Source organism: Scyliorhinus torazame, chromosome 24 (genome assembly GCF_047496885.1).
Source record: "Scyliorhinus torazame isolate Kashiwa2021f chromosome 24, sScyTor2.1, whole genome shotgun sequence".
NCBI lineage: Eukaryota > Metazoa > Chordata > Chondrichthyes > Carcharhiniformes > Scyliorhinidae > Scyliorhinus > Scyliorhinus torazame.
The window spans coordinates 34524213-34551923 of NC_092730.1; the positions used below are offsets into that span (position 1 = coordinate 34524213).

At 46.6% G+C, this 27711-nt stretch overlaps 3 non-coding genes across 3 annotated transcripts; all 3 read right to left on the reverse strand.

The window, feature by feature from the left end:
• Window positions 1–17711: 17711 nt before the first annotated feature.
• Window positions 17712–17783, reverse strand: trnag-ucc (transfer RNA glycine (anticodon UCC)). Its single transcript has one exon. It is a non-coding gene; the product is annotated as a tRNA-Gly (tRNA).
• Window positions 17784–20483: 2700 nt separating this feature from the next.
• trnar-ucu (transfer RNA arginine (anticodon UCU)) lies at window positions 20484–20575 on the reverse strand. The gene is given in 2 exon segments: window positions 20484–20519; window positions 20539–20575. It is a non-coding gene; the product is annotated as a tRNA-Arg (tRNA).
• A 6670-nt stretch (window positions 20576–27245) lies between these two features.
• trnas-uga (transfer RNA serine (anticodon UGA)) lies at window positions 27246–27327 on the reverse strand. Its single transcript has one exon. It is a non-coding gene; the product is annotated as a tRNA-Ser (tRNA).
• Window positions 27328–27711: the final 384 nt, after the last annotated feature.

Consider the following 27711-nt stretch of genomic DNA (forward strand, 5'->3'; position numbering starts at 1 on the left):
TTATATCTGCATTGCCAATTCGTTCTATAGAAAGCATTGTAAAACCAGACACGCGGGATTGCAGTAATGCGATGAACGGTGTCCCAGTCATTCGATGAGTAGGGATTGAATCTGCGTGGGGAAAAAAACATTAGATTTGGCGCCACGACTTCTCAGTATTAAGAATGTTGAGATGAACGAACTGTTTTGATAACAGCAACAGAAGGTTATGTCGCTGGACTGGGAATCCAGAGGCCTGAACTCACCTTTCGTGACAAGATTTAATAAATCTAGAATTGAAATTTAGTCTCAGTAATGGCGGAGAAAGGTTCTGCTTCAGACGGATCATATTTCCACAACTGGGAACACATTTACACAACAGGGAATGGTTTGACACAACCACGGTGAAGATCTGTCCCCGGCAGAGTCACGGTTCCATGACAGAGAGAGAACAGTTAAAGAGCACAGAGCACGGTTACACAGCAGGATGCACAGTTACACAGCAGAGAGCTCAGTTAGACAGCAGAGAGCTCAGTTAGACAGCAGAGAGCTCAGTTACACAGCAGAGAGCTCAGTTAGACAGCAGAGAGCTCAGTTACACAGCAGAGAGCTCAGTTAGACAGCAGAGAGCTCAGTTAAACAGCCGGGAGCACAATTACACAGCAGAGAGCACAGTTACACAGCAGAGAGCACAGTTACACAGCAGAAAGCACAGTTACACAGCAGAGAGCACGGTTTCACAGCAGGGAGCACAGTTACACAGCAGGGAGCACGGTTACACAGCAGGGAGCACAAAAACAGAAAACACATTTTACTAAATAGTTAGGTTTTCTATCTCAATATCTTGCTGGTTTGCTCGGCACCTATTCTGTGTGTCATTGTGTGTTTGTGTCATTGTGTGTTTATATATTAACGATCTAGATAACGGGACTGAGGAGAGAGCACGGTTACACATCAGAGGGCACAGTTACACAGCAGGGAGCACAGTTACACAGCAGAGAGCACAGTTACACAGCAGAGAGCACAGTTACACAGCAGAGTGTGCAGTTACACATCAGGGTGCACAGTTACACAGCAGAGAGTGCAGTTACACATCAGGTAGCTCAATTGCACAGCAGAAAGAACGGTTAAACAGCAGAGAGCGCAGTTACACAGCAGAGAGCACGGTTACACAGCAGAGAGCACAGTTACACAGCAGAGAGCACAGTTACACAGCAGAGAGCACAGTTACACAGCAGAGAGCACAGTTACACAGCAGAGTGTGCATTACACAGCAGAGAGCACAGTTACACAGCAGAGAGCACAGTTACACAGCAGAGAGCACAGTTACACTGCATAGAGCGCAGTTACACAGCAGAGAGCACGGTTACACAGCAGAGAGCACAGTTACACAGCAGAGAGCACAGTTACACAGCAGAGAGCACAGTTACAAAGCAGAGAGCACAGTTACACAGCAGAGTGTGCAGTTACACAGCAGAGAGCACAGTTACACAGCAGAGAGCACAGTTACACAGCAGAGTGTGCATTTACACATCAGGGTGCACAGTTACACAGCAGAGAGTGCAGTTACACATCAGATAGCTCAATTGCACAGCAGAGAGCACAGTTACACAGCAGAGAGCACAGTTACACAGCAGAGAGTGCAGTTACACATCAGACAGCTCAATTGCACAGCAGAGAGCACAGTTACACAGCAGGGTGTGCAGTTCCACAGCAGAGTGTGCAGTTCCACAGCAGAGTGTGCAGTTACACAGCAGAGAGCACAGTTACACAGCAGAGAGCACAGTTACACAGCAGAGTGTGCAGTTACACAGCAAGGTGCATAGTTACAGAGCAGAGAGCACAGTTACACAGCTGAGAGCACAGTTACACAGCAGAGTGTGCAGTTACACAGCAGGGTGCTCAATTACACAGCAGAGAGCACAGTTACACAGCAGGGAGCACAGTTACACCGCAGGGAGCACAGTTACACAGCAGAGTGTGCAGTTACACAGCAGAGTGTGCAGTTACACAGCAGAGAGCACAGTTACACAGCAGAAAGCACAGTTACACAGCAGAGAGCACGGTTTCACAGCAGGGAGCACAGTTACACAGCAGAGAGCTCAGTTACACAGCAGAAAGCTCAGTTACACAGCAGAAAGCACAGTTACACAGCAGAGAGCTCAGTTACACAGCAGAAAGCACTGTTACACAGCAGAGAGCTCAGTTACACAGCAGAGTGTGCAGTTACGCAGCAGAGAGTGCAGTTACACATCAGACAGCTCAATTGCACAGCAGAGAGCACAGTTACACAGCAGGGTGTGCAGTTCCACAGCAGAGTGTGCAGTTACACAGCAGAGAGCACAGTTACACAGCAGAGTGTGCAGTTACACAGCAAGGTGCATAGTTACACAGCAGAGAGCAAAGTTACACAGCTGAGAGCACAGTTACACAGCAGAGTGTGCAGTTACACAGCAGGGTGCTCAATTACACAGCAGAGAGCACAGTTACACAACAGGGAGCACAGTTACACAGCAGGGAGCACAGTTACACAGCAGAGTGTGCAGTTACACAGCAGAGTGTGAAGTTACACAGCAGAGATCACAGTTACACAGCAGGGAGCACAGTTACACAGCAGAGAGCACAGTTACACAGCAGAGTGTGCAGTTACACAGCAGAGAGCACAGTTACACAGCAGAGAACACAGTTACACAGCCGGGAGCACAATTATACAGCAGAGAGCATAGTTACACAGCAGAGTGTGCACTTGCAGAGTGTGCACTTACACAGCAGGGATCACAGTAACACAGGAGAGAGCACGGTTACACATCAGAGGGCACAGTTACACAGCAGGGAGCACAGTTACACAGCAGAGAGCACAGTTACACAGCAGAGAGCACAGTTACACAGCAGAGTGTGCAGTTACACATCAGGGTGCACAGTTACACAGCAGAGAGTGCAGTTACACATCAGGTAGCTCAATTGCACAGCAGAAAGCACGGTTAAACAGCAGAGAGCGCAGTTACACAGCAGAGAACACGGTTACACAGCAGAGAGCACAGTTACACAGCAGAGAGCACAGTTACACAGCAGAGAGCACAGTTACACAGCAGAGAGCACAGTTACACAGCAGAGTGTGCAGTTACACAGCAGAGAGCACAGTTACACAGCAGAGAGCACAGTTACACAGCAGGGAACACAGTTACACTGCATAGAGCGCAGTTACACAGCAGAGAGCACGGTTACACAGCAGAGAGCACAGTTACACAGCAGAGAGCACAGTTACACAGCAGAGAGCACAGTTACAAAGCAGAGAGCACAGTTACACAGCAGAGTGTGCAGTTACACAGCAGAGAGCACAGTTACACAGCAGAGAGCACAGTTACACAGCAGAGTGTGCATTTACACATCAGGGTGCACAGTTACACAGCAGAGAGTGCAGTTACACAGCAGATAGCTCAATTGCACAGCAGAGAGCACAGTTACACAGCAGAGAGCACAGTTACACAGCAGAGAGTGCAGTTACACATCAGACAGCTCAATTGCACAGCAGAGAGCACAGTTACACAGCAGGGTGTGCAGTTCCACAGCAGAGTGTGCAGTTCCACAGCAGAGTGTGCAGTTACACAGCAGAGAGCACAGTTACACAGCAGAGAGCACAGTTACACAGCAGAGTGTGCAGTTACACAGCAAGGTGCATAGTTACAGAGCAGAGAGCACAGTTACACAGCTGAGAGCACAGTTACACAGCAGAGTGTGCAGTTACACAGCAGGGTGCTCAATTACACAGCAGAGAGCACAGTTACACAGCAGGGAGCACAGTTACACAGCAGGGAGCACAGTTACACAGCAGAGTGTGCAGTTACACAGCAGAGTGTGCAGTTACACAGCAGAGAGCAGAGTTACACAGCAGAAAGCACAGTTACACAGCAGAGAGCACGGTTTCACAGCAGGGAGCACAGTTACACAGCAGAGAGCTCAGTTACACAGCAGAAAGCTCAGTTACACAGCAGAAAGCACAGTTACACAGCAGAGAGCTCAGTTACACAGCAGAAAGCACAGTTACACAGCAGAGAGCTCAGTTACACAGCAGAGTGTGCAGTTACGCAGCAGAGAGTTCAGTTACACATCAGACAGCTCAATTGCACAGCAGAGAGCACAGTTACACAGCAGGGTGTGCAGTTCCACAGCAGAGTGTGCAGTTACACAGCAGAGAGCACAGTTACACAGCAGAGTGTGCAGTTACACAGCAAGGTGCATAGTTACACAGCAGAGAGCACAGTTACACAGCTGAGAGCACAGTTACACAGCAGAGTGTGCAGTTACACAGCAGGGTGCTCAATTACACAGCAGAGAGCACAGTTACACAACAGGGAGCACAGTTACACAGCAGGGAGCACAGTTACACAGCAGAGTGTGCAGTTACACAGCAGAGTGTGAAGTTACACAGCAGAGATCACAGTTACACAGCAGGGAGCACAGTTACACAGCAGAGAGCACAGTTACACAGCAGAGTGTGCAGTTACACAGCAGAGAGCACGGTTACACAGCAGAGAGCACAGTTACACAGCCGGGAGCACAATTATACAGCAGAGAGCATAGTTACACAGCAGAGTGTGCACTTGCAGAGTGTGCACTTACACAGCAGGGAGCACAGTTACACAGCCGGGAGCACAATTATACAGCAGAGAGCATAGTTACACAGCAGAGTGTGCACTTGCAGAGTGTGCACTTACACAGCAGGGAGCACAGTTACACAGCAGAGAGCACAGTTACACAGCAGAGAGCACAGTTACACAGCAGAGTGTGCAGTTACACATCAGGGTGCGCAGTTACACAGCAGAGAGTGCAGTTACACATCAGGTAGCTCAATTGCACAGCAGAAAGCACGGTTAAACAGCAAAGACCTCAGTTACACAGCAGAGAGCTCAGTTACACAGCAGAGAGCTCAGTTACACAGCAGAGAGCACAGTTACACAGCAGAGAGCACAGTTACACAGCATAAAGCACAGTTACACAGCAGAGAGCTCAGTTACACAGCAGAGAGCTCTGTTACACTGCGTAGAGCACAGTTACACAGCAGAGAGCACAGTTACACAGCAGAGAGCTCAGTTACACAGCAGAAAGCTCAGTTACACAGCAGAAAGCACAGTTACACAGCAGAGAGCTCAGTTACACAGCAGAAAGCACAGTTACACAGCAGAGAGCAGAGTTACACAGCAGAGTGTGCAGTTACACAGCAGAGAGCACAGTTAAACAGCAGAGAGCAGAGTTACACAGCCGGGAGCACTGTTACACATCAGAGTTTGCAGTTACACATCAGAGAGCACGGTTACACAACGGAGAGCACAATTGCACAGCAGGATATATATTTACAAACGGGGCCTATCATTGTAAAACAGAAAACACATTTTACTAAATAGTTAGTTGTTCTATCTCAATATCTTGCTGGTTTGCTCGGCACCTATTCTGTGTGTCATTGTGTGTTTGTCCTGATAGTCTCTTCCTGCTTTTCGGTGTGTCTTTCTCTGTCCTCTGTCTGTTACAGACGTGCTGATGTTCCGTGTTATTGTCCTGCCAGAGTGAGCTTCACAACACGTGGGTTCTTGATTGAAGGAAAAAATGGAGGCAGTGAATAGTTATCTGGCTGGCACAGAACAGCAATTGTGGACACGGTGGCACTAAAGAGCAGAGTGGCGCAGCGGAAGCGTGCTGGGTCCATAACCCAGAAGTCGATGTGTCGAAACCATCCTCTGCTATTTTTATTCTCACTCACACCAAAAGTAAACAAGTCGCTCTTCCCCAGCACATCCGCATTTTCTTTTCAGTAAATTAGAATCAAAGTGTTGCTTCCAGTGTGATCCGGAAAATTGTCCCGGGAATGAAGCAGACAGCATTACATCACTGTGAAGTTCAAAGTAACGAAATTGGAAGCTCTTCAATCGACTCTCTCGGCGGAAAACAGAGTCCTGTTGCTGTGGTGCGTGAGTTTTATTGGTGCCAACATCACATCTCCACTGATTGGAATGGGTTATGTTTTATTAACACAGTCATGGCATTTGGTAAGATAGAACCAGGAGTGTTTCAATGTTTGAAAATCCTTTAACAGCGAGAACAGGAAAAGTTTATATAATAACTTCCAAGAATATAACTTCAGTGTTGGGACCACAGCTGTTCTCTTTATATATTAACGATCTAGATAACGGGACTGAGGGCATTCTGGCTAAGTTTGCCGATGATACGAAGATAGGTGGAGGGGCAGGTAGTATGGAGGAGGTGGGGAGGCTGCAGAAAGATCTAGACAGTTTAGCAGAGTGGTCCAAGAAATGGCTGATGAAATTCAACGTGGGCAAGTGCGAGGTCTTGCACTTTGGAAAAAAGAATAGAGGCGTGGACTGTTTTCTAAACGGTGACAAAATTCATAATTCTCAAGTGCAAAGGGACTTGGGAGTCCTAGTCCAGGATTCTCTAAAGGTAAACTTGCAAGTTGAGTCCGTAATTAAGAAAGCAAATGCAATGTTGTCATTCATCTCAAGAGGCTTGGAATATAAAAACAGGGATGTACTTCTGAAGCTTTATAAAGCATTAGTTAGGTCCCATTTAGAATACTGTGAGCAATATTGGGCCCCACACCTCAGGAAGGACATACTGGCACTGGAGCGGTTCCAGCGGAGATTCACACGGATGATCCCAGGAATGGTAGGCCTAACATACGATGAACGTCTGAGAATCCTGGGATTATATTCATTGGAGTTTAGGAGGTTGAGGGGAGATCTAACAGAAACTTACAAGATAATAAATGGCTTAGATAGGGTGGATGAAGGGAGTTGTTTCCATTAGCAGGGGAGACTAGGACCCGGGGGCACAGCCTCAGAATTAAAGGGAGTCACTATAGAACAGAGATGAGGAGAAATTTCTTCAGCCAGAGAGTGGTGGGTATGTGGAATTCATTGCCACAGAGGGCGGTGGAGGCCGGGATGTTGAGTGTCTTTAAGACAGAAGTTGATAAATTCTTGATTTCTCGAGGAATTAAGTGCTATGGAGAGAGAGCGGGTAAATGGAGTTGAAATCAGCCATGATTGAATGGCGGAGTGGACTCGATGAGCCGAATGGCCTTACTTCCACTCCTATGTCTTATGGTCTTATGGTCTTATGGAATATCCCACAGAGGGGCAATAAGGATATTTAACAATATCCAATAATAAACCAGAATAAGAGCGGAGATCTCAGTTTCCACTCTCGGACGGATGTGAACAATCCATCCAGACTATTTACTACAAGAGAAGAGGAATTTTACCCGGAGTCCTCCCTCCAGCCTCTTCTTCCAGCTCTGTTTCCTCAGTGTGAAACCCACGAAATCACGCAAACGCTTCCGATCAAACCATTATTGCGATGGCCGGGAATCGAAACCGTGTTAATTGCTTGTTATTCGCTGCCCAGTAGTTCTGCTCTCACCCACAAGCAGTGACATCCTTTCCACGTCCACTTTGTCAAGACCATTCAAAATCTGTTGTACTTCAATCTGATCAACTGTCACACTTCACATCTCCACTGGAAACAAGTGCAGTCTGTCTCACCTTTCCTCAATAGCAAACCCGCTCAAAGACCAACAAAGAACAAAGAAAAGTACAGCACAGGAAGAGGCCCTTCGGCCCTCCAAGCGTGTGCCGACCATGCTGCCCGACTAAATTAAAATCTTCTACACTTCCTGGGTCCGTATCCCTCGATTCTCATCCTATTCATGTATTTGTCAAGATGCCCCTTAAATATCACTATCGTCCCTGCTTCCACCACCTCCTCCGGTAGCGAGTTCCAGGCACCCACTACCCTCTGTGTTAAAAATTTGCCTCGTACATCTACTCCAAACCTTGCCCCTCGCACCTTAAACCTATGCCCCCTAGTAATTGACCCCTCTACCCTGGGGAAAAGCCTCTGACTATCCACTCTGTCTATGCCCCTCAGAGTTTTGTAGACCTCTATCAGGTCGCCCCTCAACGTCCGTCGTTCCAGTGAGAACAAACCGAGTTTATTCAAACGCTCCTCATAGCTAATGCCCTCCATAACAGGCAACATCCTGGTAAATCTCTTCTGCACCCTCTCGAAAGCCTCCACATCCTTCTGGTAGTGCGGCGACCAGAATTGAACACGATATGCCAAGTGTGGCCTAACTAAGGTTCTACACAGCTGCAACATGACTTGCCAATTCTTGTACTAAATGCCCCGGTCAATGAAGGCAAGCATGCCGTATGCCGTTCTGACTACCTTCTCCACCTGTGTTGCCCCTTTCAGTGACCTCTGGACCTGTAGACATACATCGCTCTGACTTTCAATACTGTATATTCCCTACCTGCATTAGACCTTCCAAAATGCATTACCTCACATTTGTCCGTATTAAACTCCATCTGCCATCTCTCCGCCCAAGTCGGCAAACGGGCTAAATCCTACTGTATCCTCTGACAGACCTCGTCGCTATCTGCAATTCCCCCAACCTTTGTGTCATCTGCAAACTTGCTAATCAGACCAGTTACATTTCCCTCCAAATCATTTATACACACTACAAACAGCAAAGGTCCCAGCACTGATCCCTGCAGAACAACACTAGTCCCAGCCCTCCAATTAGAAAAGCACCCTTCCATTGCTACTCTCTGCCTTCTATGACCTAGCCAGTTCTGTATCCACCTTGCCAGCTCACCCCTGATCCGGTGGGACTTCACCTTTTATACTACTCTACCATAAGGGACCTTGTCAAAGGCCTTACTGAAGTCCATATAGACAACATCCACTGCCCTACCTGCATCAATCATCTTTGTGACCTCTTCGAAAAACTCTATCAAGTTAGTGAGACACAAAACCATGCTGCCTCTCACTAATACGTCCATTTGCTTCCAAATGGGAGCATATCCTGTCTCGAAGGATTCTCTCCACCAATCGAGGAAACCTTCCGGAACCGTTTCCGCGAAATGTGTAGCTCCTGGAATAAAAGGGACAGTAGCAATATGGATATAAATGTGGTTGAATAATCAGAAACAGAATATAATGGTCAATAGAGACTTTTCGGACTGGAAGAAGGTTTGTAGTGTTTCACATGGCTCCCTACTGGAACATTTGCTTTCCCTGATATATAATAATTTGTAGATCATGATGTACAGGGAACAGTTTCAAATTTGGGGATGGTACAGACTTGGAAATTTTGAAAACTGAGACGCGGACAGTCTAGAACTTCAAACAACAAAAGATGATTTTCAATCTGGAGACGTGTGAGGTGATGCATTTCGGTAGGGAAGTATAGAATCACAGAATTTACAGTGCAGAAGGTGGCCATTCGGACGATAGAATCTGCACCGGTTTTTCAAAGAGCACCCCCATGAAGCCCACACCTCCACCCTATCCCCACATCCCAATCTAACCTAAGGGCAATTTAGCATGGCCAATCCACCTAATCTGCACAAATTTGGAGTGTGGGAGGAAACCGGAGCTCCCAGCCGAAACCCACGGAGAACACCAAGCGGGAATCGAACCTGAGACCCGACGCTGTGAAGCCACAGTACTAACCACTATGCTACCGTGCTGCCTCTCAACTATTTATGGGATGAAGGAGCAGACAGAGCTGGGTGTGTATGTGGATAGATCATTGAAGGTGGACAGGTGGAGAGAGCAGGTAATAATGCAAATCTGATGCTTATTTACGAGTGGAAAAGAGAACAAGAGCAAGGAGGTTATGCTGACTCTGTACAAGGCGCCAGTTAGACATCAGATGGAATATTTTGCACAGCTCTGGGAGCCACAATATTGGAAGGCTGTGGACGTATTGGGCAGCGTGCAGAAGAGGTTTACAGGATTGATTCCATTTAGGAGGCTAGATTGGAGATATTGGGAACGTTCTCCTTGGAGAGCATAAGGCAGAGAGGAGATATGATGGAGATGTTCAAAATCAGGAGGGGGCTAGGCGGAGTAACTAGAGAGAAACAGTTCCCCCGAGTAAAAAGAGCAAGAATGAGAGGGCACAGATTTCCGTTGATTTGCAAAGGAAGCAGCTGTGATGTTTGAAAAAGAAGCACTTTTGCACAACGAGTGCTTCGGGTCTGGAATGCACTGAGGAGTGAATCTTCTTGCACCATTCTCTATACCGATATTCCTAATCCTCTGTCTGATAATCGATTTAAATCACGACACCAGTTTTGGGCAGGAGTTTGGCACCATGAAAACTTGCGGCTTCAGAAACTCCAAAACAGACGCCAGCTTCATCTGGGGCACTGCTGGCAGATTTTGTCTTTCCAGAACCGGCCGCCCAGCCGTGAAATCAAGTTCATCAGAAGATCTCATTACACTGTAAGACGGAGGAGCAGAAGTGGCCCAATCGGCCAATCGTGTCTGCTCCACCATTCAAAGAGGTTATGTCTGAACTGATATAATCCTCAAACCCAGTATCCCGCCTTATCCCCATAATCCTTGCTTTCCTTTACTGATTAAAAATCTGTCTCAAGGGCAGCACGGTGGTTCAGTAGTTTATACAGCTGCCTCACGGCACCGAAGGGCCATGTTCGATCCCAGCTCTGGGTCACTATCTGCGTCGAGTTTGCATATTCTCCCTGTGTTTGGGTGCGTTTCGCTCCCACAACCAAAAGATGTGCAGGGTCGGTGGATTGGTTGCACAATTGCCCCTTAGTTGGAAAAAATGTTTGGGTACTCTAAATTTTAAAAAAATCTGTCTGTGGCAGCCTTCAACAAATTAACTGACCCACTGCTTAACCACTTCCTTACCTTGCAGGTCAGCTGTTCGGGAGAGAGAGGGAGCCGGGACCTTGGAAACAGCGCGGGAGTTTCAAAAAGCGCGGGAGCTGCGAGGCAGAGGGGATAGTTTAAAAGGGCGTGCCGTGGGTGAGGTAAGTACTGCTTAACCACTTCCTTATCTTGCAGGTCAGCTGTTCGGGAGGGAGAGGGAGCCGGGACCTTGGAAACAGCGCGGGAGTTTCAAAAAGCGCGGGAGCTGCGAGGCAGAGGGGACAGTTTAAAAGAGCGCGCCGTGGGTGAGGTAAGTACTGCTTAACCACTTCCTTACCTTGCAGGTCAGCTGTTCGGGAGAGAGAGGGAGCCGGGACCTTGGAAACAGCGCGGGAGTTTCAAAAAGCGCGGGAGCTGCGAGGCAGAGGGGACAGTTTAAAAGGGCGCGCCGTGGGTGAGGTAAGTACTGCTTAACCACTTCCTTACCTTGCAGGTCAGCTGTTCGGGAGAGAGAGGGAGCCGGGACCTTGGAAACAGCGCGGGAGTTTCAAAAAGCGCGGGAGCTGCGAGGCAGAGGGGACAGTTTAAAAGGGCGCGCCGTGGGTGAGGTAAGTACTGCTTAACCACTTCCTTACCTTGCAGGTCAGCTGTTCGGGAGAGAGAGGGAGCCGGGACCTTGGAAACAGCGCGGGAGTTTCAAAAAGCGCGGGAGCTGCGAGGCAGAGGGGACAGTTTAAAAGGGCGCGCCGTGGGTGAGGTAAGTACTGATTAACCACTTCCTTACCTTGCAGGTCAGCTGTTCGGGAGAGAGATCAGTTTTGGGAGCAGGCCTATTGGCTGACTGTAAATCAGGAAGGATACAAAGGGTGTGGCTGAAGTGCCTATAGAAACGGAGTGCTGAAGGCAAACAGAGTGTATCTGAGTTTGGGTAAGGCTGAGTTAGGGTAAGAGGGGAGTGACAAAAAAAAAAAAAATCAAATTAATTAAGTAAATTAATTAACTAGTTAAGGGAATTTGGTGCTCACCTGAAGGAGGTGCAGAGAAGCAGAGCTGTGAGGGAGTCTCTGGAGCAATTACATCACAGCCAGCAGGTAAGTGATTGGCTTGTAACTGGTAAGTGATTTCTCTCTCTTTGACTTTCTCTTAGCTGTGGAGTGTAGTTGAAATTTAACTTCAGGTTTAAGTCATGGCAGGAGAGCTCAGACCCGTGTCATGCTCCTCTTGTGAGATGTGGCAAGTCAGGGACCCTTCTGGTGTCCCTGACTCCTTCATCTGCAAGAAGTGTGTCCAACTGCAGCTCCTGTTTGACCGCTTGACGGCTCTGGAGCTGCGGATGGACTCACTTTGGAGCATCCGCGATGCTGAGGAAGTTGTGGAAAGCACATTCAGTGAGTTGGTCACACCGCAGATTAAAATTACTGAGGCAGATAGGGAAAGGGTGACCAACAGACAGAGGGAGAGTAGGAAGGCAGTGCAGGGATGCCCTGCGGTCATCTCCCTCCAAAACAGATTTACCGTTTTGGAAACTGTTGGGGGAGATGGCTCACCAGGGGAAGGTGGCAGCAGCCAGGTTCATGGCACCGTGGCTGGCTCTGCTGCACAGAAGGGCGGGAAAAAGAGTGGCAGAGCTATAGTGATAGGGGATTCAATTGTAAGGGGAATAGGCAGGCGTTTCTGCGGACGCAAACGAGAATCCAGGTTGGTATGTTGCCTCCCTGGTGCAAAGGTCAAGGATGTCTCGGAGCGGCTGCAGGGCATTCTGGAGGGGGAGTGTGAACAGCCAGCTGTCGTGGTGCATATGGGCACCAACGATATAGGTAAAAAACGGGATGAGGTCCTACAAGCTGAATTTAGGGAGTTAGGAGTTAAACTAAAACGTAGGACCTCAAAGGTAGTAATCTCAGGATTGCTACCAGTGCCACGTGATAGTCAGAGTAGGAATGACAGGATAGCTAGGATGAATACGTGGCTTGAGAGATGGTGCAAGAGGGAGGGTTTCAAATTCCTGGGACATTGGGACCGATTCTGGGGGAGGTGGAACCTGTACAAATCGGACGGTCTGCATCTGGGTGGGACTGGAACCAATGTTCTCGGGGGGGTGTTTGCTAGTGCAGTTGGGAGGGTTTAAACTAATGTGCCAGGGGGATGGGAACCGATGTAAGAAGTCAGTGGGGACAGAAACAAAAGGCAGGAAGGGAGAGTGTGTAAAGCATGACCAGAGAAAGCAGGGCAGAGAGCAAGGAAGGTCTACATTAAACTGCATTTATTTCAATGCAAGGGGCCTGACGGGCAAAGCGGATGAACTCAGGGCATGGACGGGCACATGGGACTGGGATATTATAGCTATGACTGAAACATGGCTAAGGGAGGGGCAGGACTGGCAGCTCAATGTTCCGGGGTACAGATGCTATAGAAAGGATAGAACAGGAGGTAAGAGAGGAGGGGGAGTGACGTTTTTGATTAGGGAGAACATCACGGCAGTACTTAGAGGGGATATATCCGAGGGTTCGCCCACTGAGTCTATATGGGTGGAACTGAAAAATAAGAAGGGAGAGATCACCTTGGTAGGACTGTACTACAGGCCCCCAAATAGTCAGCGGGAAATTGAGGAGCAAATATGTAAGGAGATTACAGATAGCTGCAAGAATAATAGGGTGGTAGTAGTAGGGGACTTTAACTTTCCCAACATTGACTGGGACAGCCATAGCATTAGGGGCTTGGATGGAGGGAAATTTGTTGAGTGTATTCAGGAGGAATTTCTCATTCAGTATGTGGATGGACCGACTAGAGAGGGGGCAAAACTTGACCTCGTCTTGGGAAATAAGGAAGGGCAAGTGACAGAAGTGCTAGTGAGGGATCACTTTGGGACAAGTGACCATAATTCCATTAGTTTTAAGATAGCTATGGAGAATGATAGGTCTGGCCCAAGAGTTAAAATTCTTAATTGGGGCAAGGCCAATTTTGATGGTATCAGACAGGAACTTGCAGACGTAGATTGGGGGAGACTATTGGCAGACAAAGGGACGGCTGGTAAATGGGAGGCTTTTAAAAATGTGTTAACCAGGGTGCAGGGTAAGCACATTCCCTTTAGAGTGAAGGGCAAGGCTGGTAGAAGTAGGGAACCCTGGATGACTCGAGATATTGAGACTCTGGTCAAAAAGAAGAAGGAGGCATATGACGTACATAAGCAACTGGGATCACGTAGATCCCTTGAAGAGTATAGAGATTGTCGAAATAGAGTTAAGAGGGAAATCAGGAGGGCAAAAAGGGGACATGAAATTGCTTTGGCAAATAATGCAAGGGAGAATCCAAAGAGATTCTACAGATACATAAAGGGGAAAAGAGTAACTCGGGACAGAGTAGGGCCTCTTAAGGATCAACAAGGACATCTATGTGCAGAGCCACAAGAGTTGGGTGAGATCCTGAATGAATATTTCTCATCGGTATTCACGGTGGAGAAAGGCATGGATGTTAGGAAACTAAGGGAAATAAATAGTGATGTCTTGAGAAGTGTGCATATTACTGAGGAGGAGGTGCTGGAAGTCTTAAAGCGCATCAAGGTAGATAAATCCCCGGGACCTGATGAAATGTATCCCAGGATGTTGTGGGAGGCTAGGGAGGAAATTGCGGGTCCCCTAACCGAGATATTTGAATCATCGGCAGCCACAGGTGAGGTGCCTGAAGATTGGAGAGTGGCGAATGTTGTGCCCTTGATTAAGAAGGGCAGCAGGGAAAAGCCTGGGAACTACAGACCGGTGAGCCTAACATCTGTAGTAGGTAAGTTGCTGGAAGGTATTCTGAGAGACAGGATCTACAAGCATTTAGAGAGGCAAGGACTGATTCGGGGCAGTCAGCATGGCTTTGTGCGTGGAAAATCATGTCTCACAAATTTGATTGAGTTTTTTGAGGGGGTGACCAAGAAGGTAGATGAGGGCAGTGCAGTAGACGTTGTCTCCATGGACTTTAGCAAAGCCTTTGACAAGGTACCGCATGGTAGGTTGTTGCAGAAGGTTAAAGCTCACGGGATCCAGGGTGAGGTTGCCAATTGGATTCAAAATTGGCTGGACGACAGAAGGCAGAGGGTGGTTGTAGAGGGTTGTTTTTCAAACTGGAGGCCTGTGACCAGTGGTGTGCCTCAGGGATCGGTGCTGGGTCCACTGTTATTTGTGATTTATATTAATGATTTGGATGAGAATTTAGGAGGCATGGTTAGTAAGTTTGCAGATGACACCAAGATTGGTGGCACAGTGGATAGTGAAGAAGGTTATCTAGGATTGCAACGGGATTTTGATCAATTAGGCCAGTGGGCCGACGAATGGCAGATGGAGTTTAATTTAGATAAATGTGAGGTGATGCATTTTGGCAGATCGAATCAGGCCAGGGCCTACTCAGTTAATGGTATGGCGTTGGGGAGAGTTATACAACAAAGAGATCTAGGAGTACAGGTTCATAGCTCCTTGAAGGTGGAGTCGCAGGTGGACAGGGTGGTGAAGAAGGCATTCGGCATGCTTGGTTTCATTGGTCAGAACATTGAATATAGGAGTTGGGACGTCTTGTTGAAGATGTACAAGACATTGGTACGGCCACACTTGGAATACTGTGTGCAGTTCTGGTCACCCTATTATAGAAAGGATATTATTAAACTAGAAAGAGTGCAGAAAAGATTTACTAGGATGTTGCCGGGACTTGATGGTTTGAGTTATAAGGAGAGGCTGGATAGACTGGGACTTTTTTCCCTGGAGCGTAGGAGGCTTAGGGGTGATCTTATAGAGGTCTATAAAATAATGAGGGGCATAGATAAGGTAGATAGTCAACATCTTTTCCCAAAGGTAGGGGAGTCTAAAACTAGAGGGCATAGGTTTAAGGTGAGAGGGGAGAGATTCAGAAGGGCCCAGAGGGGCAATTTCTTCACTCAGAGGGTAGTGAGTGTCTGGAATGGGCTGCCAGAGGTAGTAGTAGAGGCGGGTACAATTGTGTCTTTCAAAAAGCATTTAGATAGTTACATGGGTAAGATGGGTATAGAGGGTTATGGGCCAAGTGCGGGCAACTGGGACTAGCTTAATGGTAAAAACTGGGCGGCATGGACTGGTTGGGCCGAAGGGCCTGTTTCCATGCTGTAAACGTCTATGATTCTATGATTCACCCTCTACAGCCATATTCGGTTCATACAAACATTTCTACAGATGCTCTATACTCCTAGAGAAGAAACTACTCCTCATTTCTGGTTGAAATGGGCGGCCAGTTACTCTGAGATTATTCCTTCTGGTCCTAGACCCTCCCACATGGTGAACCAGCTTCTCAGCATTTATCCTGTCAAGACCCTCCCCCCCGGGTGGATATAGAGGGATGTGGGCTAAATGCGGGCAAGTGGGACTAGCTTCGTGATAGAAACTGGGCGGCATGGTCAAGCTGGGCCGAAGGGCCAGTGTGCATGCTGAAACATCTATGGCTGTAACCATCTTCCTGAGGACATTAGAATTCCCTCCACAGAATTGTATTGAACCGATTGATACATAATATTTTATTCAATTCTTTATCCAAATCAATCAGATATTGTAGATTCATTCGGGGGTAAACGAAAGACTAAGATGAGAGAGGAGGGAAAACTGGATTGTCAGCACAAGTTCCACCGGATTTCTGTTTAAAACGACCGCGGAAGGACTCGAACCTGCAATCGTCTGATATCATCAATAGATGATAGTATGTTTCTGGAACATACCTCTTCATTCACCTGAGGAAGGAGCAGGGCTCCGAAAGCTAGTGACATCGAAACAAGCCTGTTCGACTTTAACCTGGTGTTGTAAGACTTCTTACTGTGCTCACCCCAGTCCAACGCCGGCATCTCCACATCATCAATAGAACCACCGAAGTCAGACGCCTTATCCATTAGGCCACGCGGCCACCGGCTGTAACATCTGAGCTGATGTTTAGCCCACGTGAAAAAATACTGCGATTATTTGTGTTTCATTTCTGTCTTTTGATGATCCGCTCTTTCCCAGATCCCAGAAAATACAAGGGAAAGCTCCAGCTGCCGGACATGGTCATTTTCAAAGTGGAAAAGCCCTTCACCCTGTGAGCTGTGAAGATTCATGGCGGCTCGGGGACTCTCAGGTCGGTCAGGGCTCTTTATCCGCCTCCATTCACAGGAAAAGTGACTTCAGTTTCCGGAATGACATCCACTCTCTCTGAAACCCCCAAACGGAAATTCAGACTCACCGTGAAGGTGAAGACTGCGGACTGCGGTTCCCGCTCCTGCTGTTTAATACAGATCACTATAACTGTGTACAGTGAGCAGAAAGAAATTGCTGTTGTTTGTCAACATTTCTTCCTGAACTCACTGTCATTCTGCTTCAACAGGACGACTTTGAATTTCCTGATATTTGAGAAATTTGCTCAAGCGGGTAAATATGAAATATATTACCTGCATCGTGCTTTTGAATGGAGTCATTTCGAGAACATTCCCACACAGAGAGAAATTCCTGCAACCGGCTGCAGAAAAATTCCGTGCGCCTGATGTGATTTCAACGCAACCTTCTGACCTGGAGTCAGGCGCGCTCCCGTTGCGCCGCAAGCGCAAATTAACTCAGAGATTATTTTTATTTATTTACACTTTGACTGTGTTCTGTACATCAGCAACTGTGCGAAACAAACTCAAGGAAGTTAGATTGAGGGTTATTAAAGGGCCCTGAAGTAAAGCAGCTGTACCACGTGGTTAAGGTGATGCACAATAATCCATTGTGCTCTGTACACGTGGCTTCAAATCCCATCCTGGTCTGTAACGTGTCTGTTGTGTCTCTCTTTGGTCCACTTCATGAGGGTGAAGTGAAAAAGCTGCGGCTTTTAGCTGTTGTTTGACGGCTTGTGGGTGAATAGTGGAACACTGTCCATATTGAAACAATATTAAAAATGATGAGAAAGTTACTTATTTCACTCCACTCCCTAATTGCGCCTAAATTCTGAGTTAGAAACTGATTCTCTTTCTCGGTTTGAAACACACGAAGTCGCGCAAAAGTTCGCTTCCAAATTGCTACTGCAATGGCCGGGAATCGAGCCCGGGTCAACTGCTTGGAAGGCAGCTATGCTCACCACTATACCACCAACGCTCACTGACGAAATCTCTGCGGAGCTTATTTCCCTCCAATTTAAAATGCTCCTGAATGAATGTATCCGTGTCGCACTGCTACCGTTCAGCCACCAGATGGCACGAGTCCACCATAAATGTATTTCTCCAATTTAATTCTGATGTTCTGTGTGTCATCACATAGGACACTTACTCTGGCCTGAGACCTTACCTTGTCCTTGTGTCCGGGTGCTGCCGCTTTCACCATGTTTAAGTTATCACATAGCCCCTCCAGTGCAAGAGGAGGCTCATCGAGTCGGCTTGGCCCAATCCCCACTTCACCGGTTGATCACATCAGTGTGTCAGCGTGGCCGGAAGAGAAAATGCTGGAAAATCTCAGTAGGTCCGGCAGCATCTGTAGGGAGAGAAAAGACCTAACCTTTCGAGTCCAATGACCCTTTGTCAAAGCCGAGTCATTGGTCTCGAAACGTTAACTCTTTTCTCTCCCTACAGATGCTGCTCGACTTGCTGAGATTTTCCAGCACTTTCTCTTTCGTTTCAGATTCCAGCATCCGCAGGAATTTGCTGTTACCCATGTTTTTCCCAGTGTGGCCGAGTGTTCAGGTCGCAGACTTTTCTGAAGGCGTGTGTTCGAATCCCACCCCTAATATTGACTTTTCCTCCGTGAGGCTCCATCCAAACCCGCGGGACCTCTCACCTGGAAACACAAGGGGAGCAGATACAGAGAAACAGCGACCACCTGCAAGTTCCACTCCGAGACACATACCATCCTGGGAAATATATCACCCTTTCTGTGGCTGTTTCACAATCCCGGAACTCCCTCCCTAACAGCACTGTGTGTGTACATACACCACATGGACTTGCAGTGGCTCAAGATTCACGTCACCGCCAAATTCTTAAGGGTAATTAATTTTGGACAATAAATGTTGACGGATTCAGCGACACCCACATCCCGTCAAATAACTTTTAAAATATTTTGGAAACCGAGTCCCCTGAACTCAGCTCAGAATGTTCACAAATCACAAAGCAAATTACTTCAAATGCTGAAAATCATAAATAATAAACACAGGAAATGCTGGAAATGCTCAGAATTAAACATCATCTGTGGGGAGAAAACTGGAAGCAGCGTTCCAGCTCTGTGATTGGATCAGTTCCTTCTCTCTCAATGTGAAATCCTGGACTCAGCTGATAAACAGCAAGATGCCAATCACCAGTCACCAGTATCAGAAACAATGAACCTTTAGGATAGCGAGGCCGAGCGGTCTGAGGAGATGGGTTTAGGTTTCAGTCTCTTCGAGGATGCGGGTGGAAATCCAACCGCTGCCAACATTTTTAGGAAAAGCGGCTAAGGTGGGAAATGGAAATAAAAGTGAACGATGTTGCAAAACACTTGCTCTTATCCCAAAAGATCTTTTCGTTACTGACATTGTGTGTCCTGTGTAAGTCGAGCTGAACTGATTTGGTGCCGCTTGTTCTCACCTTGCAGCCCGTCAGTCTCTGTATCCCAGGGACCATTTATGACATCATCAAAAACACCCTCCCCTGCTCTCCCCATTCACCAGACTGAAGGGACAATCCCCTCCGCACCGCTGCTCCACCGCCAATATCCGCTCACTTTCTATCTGCAACTTTCTTTGCAAGTGCAGGAGATGCAACTCCTGCCTTTTTACCTCCTGCCTCCTCATTATCCAAGGGCCCAAAACACTCATCCCAAGTGAACCAGTGAGACACTTGTGCTTTTCAGTTTAAGCTCCTGTATTTGCTGCCACAATTTGGTCTCATCGACTTCAACAGGTCAAATAACAGTCTGTGACCGCTTTGAGAAATCTCTGTCAATCCACAATCCTGACTCTGAGTTTCCTGCCACTTGTCATTTCAATTCTCCACCTGCCCACTCTCACCTTTCTGTCCTTGGTCATCCGTGTTCCAATATAGATTAACGGAAACTCGAGTAAAACCACCTCAACATTTAAGTAGCCTCCCACAGAATTCCGTCCTCAACATCGAGCTCAGTAATTTTAGATTATAAAATCTCTCTCCATTTTGTTTGGAGTGTGTCTTGCCCGTCCGTTTGTTTGTCTTTTGCTTCTAATTGCATTCATTCATTTTGCACTTGGACGGCGGAGAGACAGCTGGAGATTTTTCTAGAATGAATTGTAGAGCTCAAGGCTCAGACAGCTGAAGACGCGGCCACCATTGATGGAACAACGAAAAGTGCAAATGAGCAAGAGGACAAGGAAAGAGAAAGGTCTGGGAATGGAATCGAAACTCCAGTCTGGTAAGTGAGAAATCTCCCCCTGAACCACTAATGTTCACACGGCCGCTCATTCCATGTGTCCAGTCGGAAACCTGTCTGAAGGAACATGCAGTCTGACAGAGCGCCTGTGATAATCCTCCACTGTCTGATCTAAAGCTGCAACATGAGCTGTTCATTACAGCTGAGATAAACGTGTTGGTGTGAGCATTCAGTGGTGTCGATTCACATTATCCTTGTTTGGAGCTGCCTGTGAGGAACAAACTGCCCGCTGATATATCTGCCCAGGTTGCAATCTGTCTGAGGAGGGAACAGAGTGACTCTGGTCAGCAGCTTACAAATATTTTTTGCTCAGATGGGAAAGCGGAGAGTGACTGGAGTCACTTTTCAGAAGGAAGTTCGGGACGGCAGTTACACTTATCTCGGAACATTGATAAACCTGTTACTGATTTCTTCAAGCAGAAAATCCGACTCTGATGGGATTCGAACCCACAACCTTTGAATGTCTCATCACGTCAGCGACTAGAAGTCCAACGCGCTATCCGTTGCGGCACAGAGCCACACCTGCAGCGCTTTCCCCTCCACATATGAGGATTTCTGTAGTTGTCCAACAGGCAGTTCAAAAGTTCAGTAATTCGCACAGTGACGACATTTCAAAACTACTTCATTGCCTGGAAATGTTTTGGGCCGCCCTATGGTTGCAAAAAAGCGCTACAGAAATTCTACTAAAACTCCGGAAGGACACAGCCAGGTTGGTGCAATGGGAGGACATGTAGCAGACAAGGAATGAAGTGATTTATTTTTGTAGGAAGAACAGAAGAGAACAATATAAAATAAAGTGTCTATTTACAAGAAAGAGTGCAGGAACAGCGGGACATGTGTACAAATCATTGAAGGTGACAGGGCAGGCTGTAAGAGTCGTTTATAAATCAAACAGTGTCATGACTTTATTAATAGCGGCACAGAGTACAAGATGACAGAGGGGTCATCTCTCCCTTTTCAGCTCCTGAGTGCAGAGGCTTTTCTTGTGAAACCGTTTATTGGAAAACCTCTTTCCCTGGAGGGAGGCGGGAGTTTGGAACTCGCTGCCTGAAAGGCTGGTGGAGCAGAGACCCTCATAATATCTAAGAAGTGTTTAGATGGGCAATTGCGATCCCAGGGTACACGAGGCGATGTTCCAAGTGCTGGGGAATGGGATGAGAATGGTTCGGTGGTTGTTTTTGACCGGCACAGATGCGATGGGCTGAAGGGCCATTTCTCTGCTGTCTGATTCGATGACTTTATGAATGAAATGCAACATGTGTTTGCAGCTGTCTATGTTTATATCCTGTTGTATTCACAGGAACAAACAAACTGGGCTGGTCGTTGAGCACCTCGAGACTCTTCTGCCCTACATTTAGATTGAGTAAGGGCTCCGTGTATTTTAACTCCAGCTCCCTGACAGGATTTCAGAAACCCTCCACAAACGGCAGTCTTATTGATTAATAAAGGTCCCAGAGATGGATAATCAGTGATAATCACAGCCAGAGAGACCTGCAATAACCCTCAGTGCAGGAAAGGCAACTCATTGTCCTTTGACCCTAAAGCAAAATACTGTGGATGCTGCAAATCTGGAACAAAGACAGAAAATGCTGCAAATATTCAGCTGATCCGGCAGCTTCTGTGGACGGTGGAATAGGTCGTTCCAATGAAAGGTCAGGATCTGAAATGTTAACTATTTCTCTTGTCAGTGATACCACGGAACCGTAAAATATTTCAAGCATTCCGGTTTGTTCAGCTAAACATCCTCACACTCTGTAGCTTAGATCAATCCCAGCAGAGTGTCACTGCGTTTGACCTGATCTGTGTGATTGAACACTTCCTCCATAAAGTCACAGAGTCATAGATGTTTACAGCATGGAAACAGGTCCTTCGGCCCAGCTTGTCCATGATGCCCAGTTTCTATCACCAAGTTAGTCCCACTTGCCCATATTTGATCCATGTCCCTCTATATCCACCCTGCCCAGGTAAATATCTCATTGTATTTTACAGGAAAACATTGTACCGATTCTACACTGCCTCTGGCAGCCCATTTCGGATGCTCACCACCATCCGCGTGAAAGCACATCCTCTCTGGTCTCTTTGGCATCTCTCCCCTCTCACCTTAAACCTATGCCCTTTAGGCTCCTCTACCTTTGGGAAAATATGTTGCCTATCTGCCTGATCTATGCTCCTCATTGTTTTATAGACCTCTATCAGTTCACCTCGAAGCCTCCGACGCTCCAGGGGAAAAATCCAAGCCTGTCCAGTCTCTGCTTATAACCCAGGGGACCAAGTCCTGGTAGCATCCTCGTAAATCTCTTCGGGACTCTTTCTAGTTTACCAATATACTTCCCATAATAGGGTGACTAGAACTGAACATAGTATTTCGTGCGTGCCCTTACCAATGTCTTATACAGCGTCAATATTCAATATCCTGACCAATAAAACCGAGCATGCTGAATGGCTTCTTCACCACCCTGTCCACCTGCGACTTTACCTACAAGGCGCTCCGAACTTATACCCCGAGATCTCGTTGTTCTGTAATTCTCCACAAAGAATACAACAGCGCAAAATCTGTCTTTCTTCCAGAATTGCCGGTTTAAATTGTCCTTCACTTTCCAGTGGATAATTTACAGACATTTTAACACAAGGACTGAATTCAGTCCAATGGTAAATGCTTTCGACTAGAAATCAGCTGGATTTTCCCCTTTGACTTCAGTCCTGCTCCCAGAGAATCTGTTCAGTAGTTAAAATAATGTTTTCTTTTGAATCCTTTATTTCCACCGAATGTTGACGCTGAAATTCCTCACAGTTCTCTCCATTGTTATCTACTCTGCGGGTATTGGCTGCACCGTCTATTTGAGACATGCTCACAGGGCTATGATAGAGGCTTTCTTTCAGGTTTTAGGCCTCTTTTGGTCATTAAACAAAAACCGGATATCTGCAGAGGAACTCGGAATACCAAACCTCTCTTCCCAGGATGAACTTAGTCAGGGGACAAGATGTTGTTTGAATACAGAATAATAGGTTTGTGGATTTGGGGTGAGATTCCTGGAGTTTTGGGAAGAGAGCGATGTTGTGGAGCAATGTGATAATAGCAGGATACGAGTTTGGGATATTACCCAGTCTGTGTGGGGGGCTGGGGGAAGGAAATTGTCTTGCCTGCCCACTCAAGCTGAATGTTGGGGTTGAGGTGGTGATCAGATTCCGTACGGAGGATGAAATCCTTTCACTGAATTTCACATTTACAGCTCAGGTCCTCGAGGGATCGCTCCTGTATTCCCAGGAGGCGGTGGTCTCATTCTTTAAGCAAAAAACTTCAATCCAGGACCGGTTTGTCAATAAGAACACGCTGGAGGATTGGGATGTTAGAAACTGTTCAGCACTGATTCACTTTATTCATTGTTGTGTCCTGGAATAAACAAGTGGATTGTAGCTGTCCATTAAAAACACAAATAGAATTCGGACGTTTCTGGCCAGTAACTTCACAATGTCCACTATTACATCACTCAGCATCCTCAGCTGCATCACATCTCGTCCACATGACATGTGAACATTACCTACAGCCAGTCGTTCTCGTTCCTCTTTGACATAAGTTTGAGACAAAAGAAAACAATTACGAATGGTCGATGAGGACAGTGAGCACTTTTATTGAAGGGAGTTTAAAGAAACCTTTGTGATAAAGAAGTAGGATTAGGGAAATGAAAGTAACAATATGTGGAATGAAGGCGCGGGTTGTTCCTGGACTGACTGCAGAATTTGCTGATTATTTATTCAATAGAGATTTCAGGCCAATTGTATTTGATGTCATTAAGGAGATTAACATTGAAGGAAGCATGTCGTTGTCTATAATGTGTCATTACCTCCTTTTATCAAAATTGCTTTGATAGATGGGATTCAAAGAATTGGAGTCATATGGCATTCCTGTGGATTGTTAGATCCTTGCGAGGGTTCAAACAAATCCTTTGGAAAACCGCCAAGACCGAGGAGATTGTGCAGTGGAGATTGACTGGAGTGGTATCAGTGGTGAAGAGTGTCCTTCCGGAAGATGTATTTCCAATATTGCAAACCAGGCTGCACATTCAGAACCTTCTTACCAACTTCTCATCGATGAAAAGGATGCACTGGTGAAAATCTTCCATGAATCCTTAAATTCTGGAAAATCGCAGCGTGTTTACTTCAGACAGGCATCATAATGGGCGAAGGCTTGGAGTGCCGGAGAGCCTGTTCCTGTGCTGTACTGTTCTTTATGGAAAACTGCCAACATAACACCCTTATTCGAAAAGGGAGGGAGACAGAAACAGATAACTAAATGCTAGTTAGCATAATATCTGTCATGTGGAAACTGTTAGAGTACATTATTTTTGCAGAATAAAGGGATTAAGGGTTATGGTGTTCGGGCCGGAAAGTGGAGCTGAGTCCACAAAAGATCAGCCATGATCTCATTGAATGGTGGAGCAGGCTCGAGGGGCCAGATGGCCTACTCCTGCTCCTAGTTCTTATGTTCTTATTATAAAGGATATAATAGCAGAACATTTAGCAATATATAACATAATGAAACAGATTCAGCATGGCTTCAAGAAGGGCACATCATGCATGACAATCTTTTCGAATTATTTGAAGTGGTAATGATCAGGATAAATAAAGGGGAATCCTGCCTCCAGCTGCCTCCCTACCTCCAGTTCCCTCCATCTGTTCCTCTCACAATATCACCCATTGTGTCACTCACCTCCTTTCCCCCCTCTCACTCTTCCTCGCTTTTCCTATCCGCCCTCTATCTCTAATCTATTTCCCTTTCTCTGGGACCTGCCTTGTCTCCAGGATCCCACTGACCCAGGGTTCGGGGACTCTCAGGCCGGCCACGGCTCTCTAACCGGCTCCATTCACAGGAAAAGTGACTTCAGTTTGCACAATATCATCCGCTCTCTCTGAAACCCCCAAACTGAAATTCAGACTCACCGGGAAGGTGAAGACTGTGAGGGCAGCACGGTGGTACTGTGGTTAGCACTACTGCCTCGCGGCGACGAGGTCCCAGATTCGATCCCAGCTCTGGGTCACTGTCCGTGAGGAGTTTGCACATTCTCCCGTGTTTGCGTGGGTTCCGTCCGCAGAATCCAAAGATGTGCAAACCAGGTGGATTGGCCACGCTAAATTGCCACTTAATTGGGAAAAATGATTTGGTTACTCTAAATTCTTTTAAAAGAAGGTGAAGACTGCGGGTCCCGCTCCTGCTGTTTAATACAGATCACTATAACTGGGCACAGTGAGCAGAAAGAAATTCATGTTGTTTGCGTGCATTTCACTCCAATTTAAAACGCCCCTGAATGAAAGTGTCCGTGTCACACGGCTCCCGTTCAGTCAGGAGATGGCACCAGTCCGCAATAAATGTAGTTATGCAATTTATTTCTGATGTTCTGTGTGTCATTACATAGGACTCTTACTCTGATCTGAGACCTTACCTTGTCCTTGTGTCCTGGTGCAGCTCTTTTTATCCTGTTTCAGTAATAACTATTTACTGGTATTAATTATGTAACTTACTTAGTGATTTATTTATTCAGCCACTAGGAGTGTTTTAAGCTCATTCTGTAAACGGAACTTCGCGTGGCTCGTATTTCTGGCCCCTTTAACCCACCTATTTACTCTTGTTTCAGACTGAGAACTTAGTTATTAATGTTGAAGATTGTTGTTTATTTAAACCATGTTTCCACGCAAAACAAATTGATGCTGGTTATTAGATAAGAAACCCATGGGTGATGAGAACAGTTGGTGAATTTTATATGAGGAGTGTCCCCTCCTTTTCCGTCCTGACCTGCGATATTTAATTAAATAATTCACCACTGTGATGGCCAGGAACTGAAGCTGGGTCAAATGCTGGGACAGTCCCCACTATACCACCACCTGTCCCCGGGTAATGTCACCCCCTCTGTATTTACAGAACGAATACACAAACAATGAAGCGGGGGAATGTTTGAAATCAGAGATTGGATATTCTTGTAACCAATATGGCTGTAATGGGAATCTTTCATTTTCCGATAGATCGGGATGAGCTGGGTCGCTCAGTCAGAAATCAGATATCTGGGGATTTAAATGTGATTACTACAATGATAATATTTAAACATGTTAATGTTATTTTGCTCCAATTGAAACGTGTCACGAATACATCGTTACCTTGTTGCACAACTTGCTTTCAGCCAGGAGATGGCAGCAGTGCGCAATAGTTTGGGTCTCCTGATTGTGTCCACAGATCTCGATAGGAATGGAGCTGCTGCTTCCCGGGAGCTGCCAAGCAAGAGGCACAGATATTGACCAACTGCACCCGCTCCAAATAGATTCCCCTAATTACTGAACAAAACAAAAACAAGCAGAAGTCATATTTTCAGAAACTATGACAGTGTCTCTGAAAACAACACACCAACACCTCTGAAAGAATCGATTTGCTGAAACTAATTCAAGATGAACCGTTTCAATGTCAGCCGTAATTCCTTACCAGTTCTCAGACAGGCACCGACTGGTTAGAAGTCTGCTTCACTTTTCAAGGTCCGGCTCAACAAAATCAATCACAGGCCCATGATCTGCTTTCCTCCTGTTCTCAGACACATCCACTTTGTACAAGGGCGCACTAACTGGTTTTCAGAGTAAGAGTCAGACTGCAGTCACCTCGTTCTCTCTCGATCCCTTTATCCCAGAACCACCTCACAACCAGGAATGGAACTTCTCACAGAGCCAAGAATGGAATAGTTTGTCGATTCTTCCACTGATTCAGGACCGTCCATCACCAGGACGTATTCGTCCAAAAGAGTTGGGATGAGATGGGGCTGAGTTTCACTGTGTATCCAATCAGTCCCCGGAGAAGCACAAAAACAGTGAGTGAGGGAGAGAGAAAGAAATAAAGAAACAGATAGAGAGATAAAATATGTTCCATTTCTACCACGATCTTTTTACCCAGAAATACATTCACCTGAATGAAACCGAACCACGTTTCCATTCGCTGTCGTTGCTGCTTCTCCTTCCAAACGTTGCAGGAAACGTTATTATTTATTGATTGTTGTTTTGAGTGCGAGATTCTTTATATTTCGTTCAGTTTCCCAAAAAATGTTAAATATCTGACTAAACTCGATAGAGGTTCAAACCGTTCATTTACAAACAATCCGATTCATTCCCGACTCAACGGCTGGCGCGGGGAATTCAACAAACATCTCGAATCACAGTCGCTGCGAGCAGAGCTCGAATCTGCGCGGGGAAACCCCAATGGATTTCAATCCCAACGCCTTAACCACTCGGCCATCGCAGCTGGGTCCAGTGAGTCATTCATTAATAATTTGGTCGATGGAATTCATTCTAAAACCAGCCTGGAATCACTCCAGGAAGTTGTTGTATTCAAACGATCAACGGGGCCCCGTGGTTTACGTGAGGAGGGGTTGAATCTTCGTGGAAAATGGCCATTGGATTTGGAGAGAAGCCTTGAGAGAATCGAAAACCTCAGCTCCCTAAACGCACAATTCCACTGATTGGAAATCTATTAGAAATTCAAATGGAACAGGACCACACTTTCCATTCTGGAATTGTGCAGGCCGAATGGTCACATGATGACCTGATGACGCATCTAACATGATCACGTGTCGGGATTCCGGCAGTTCTCCCCGGATCGCGGTCAGAGCACAAGCCAGCAGCAGCT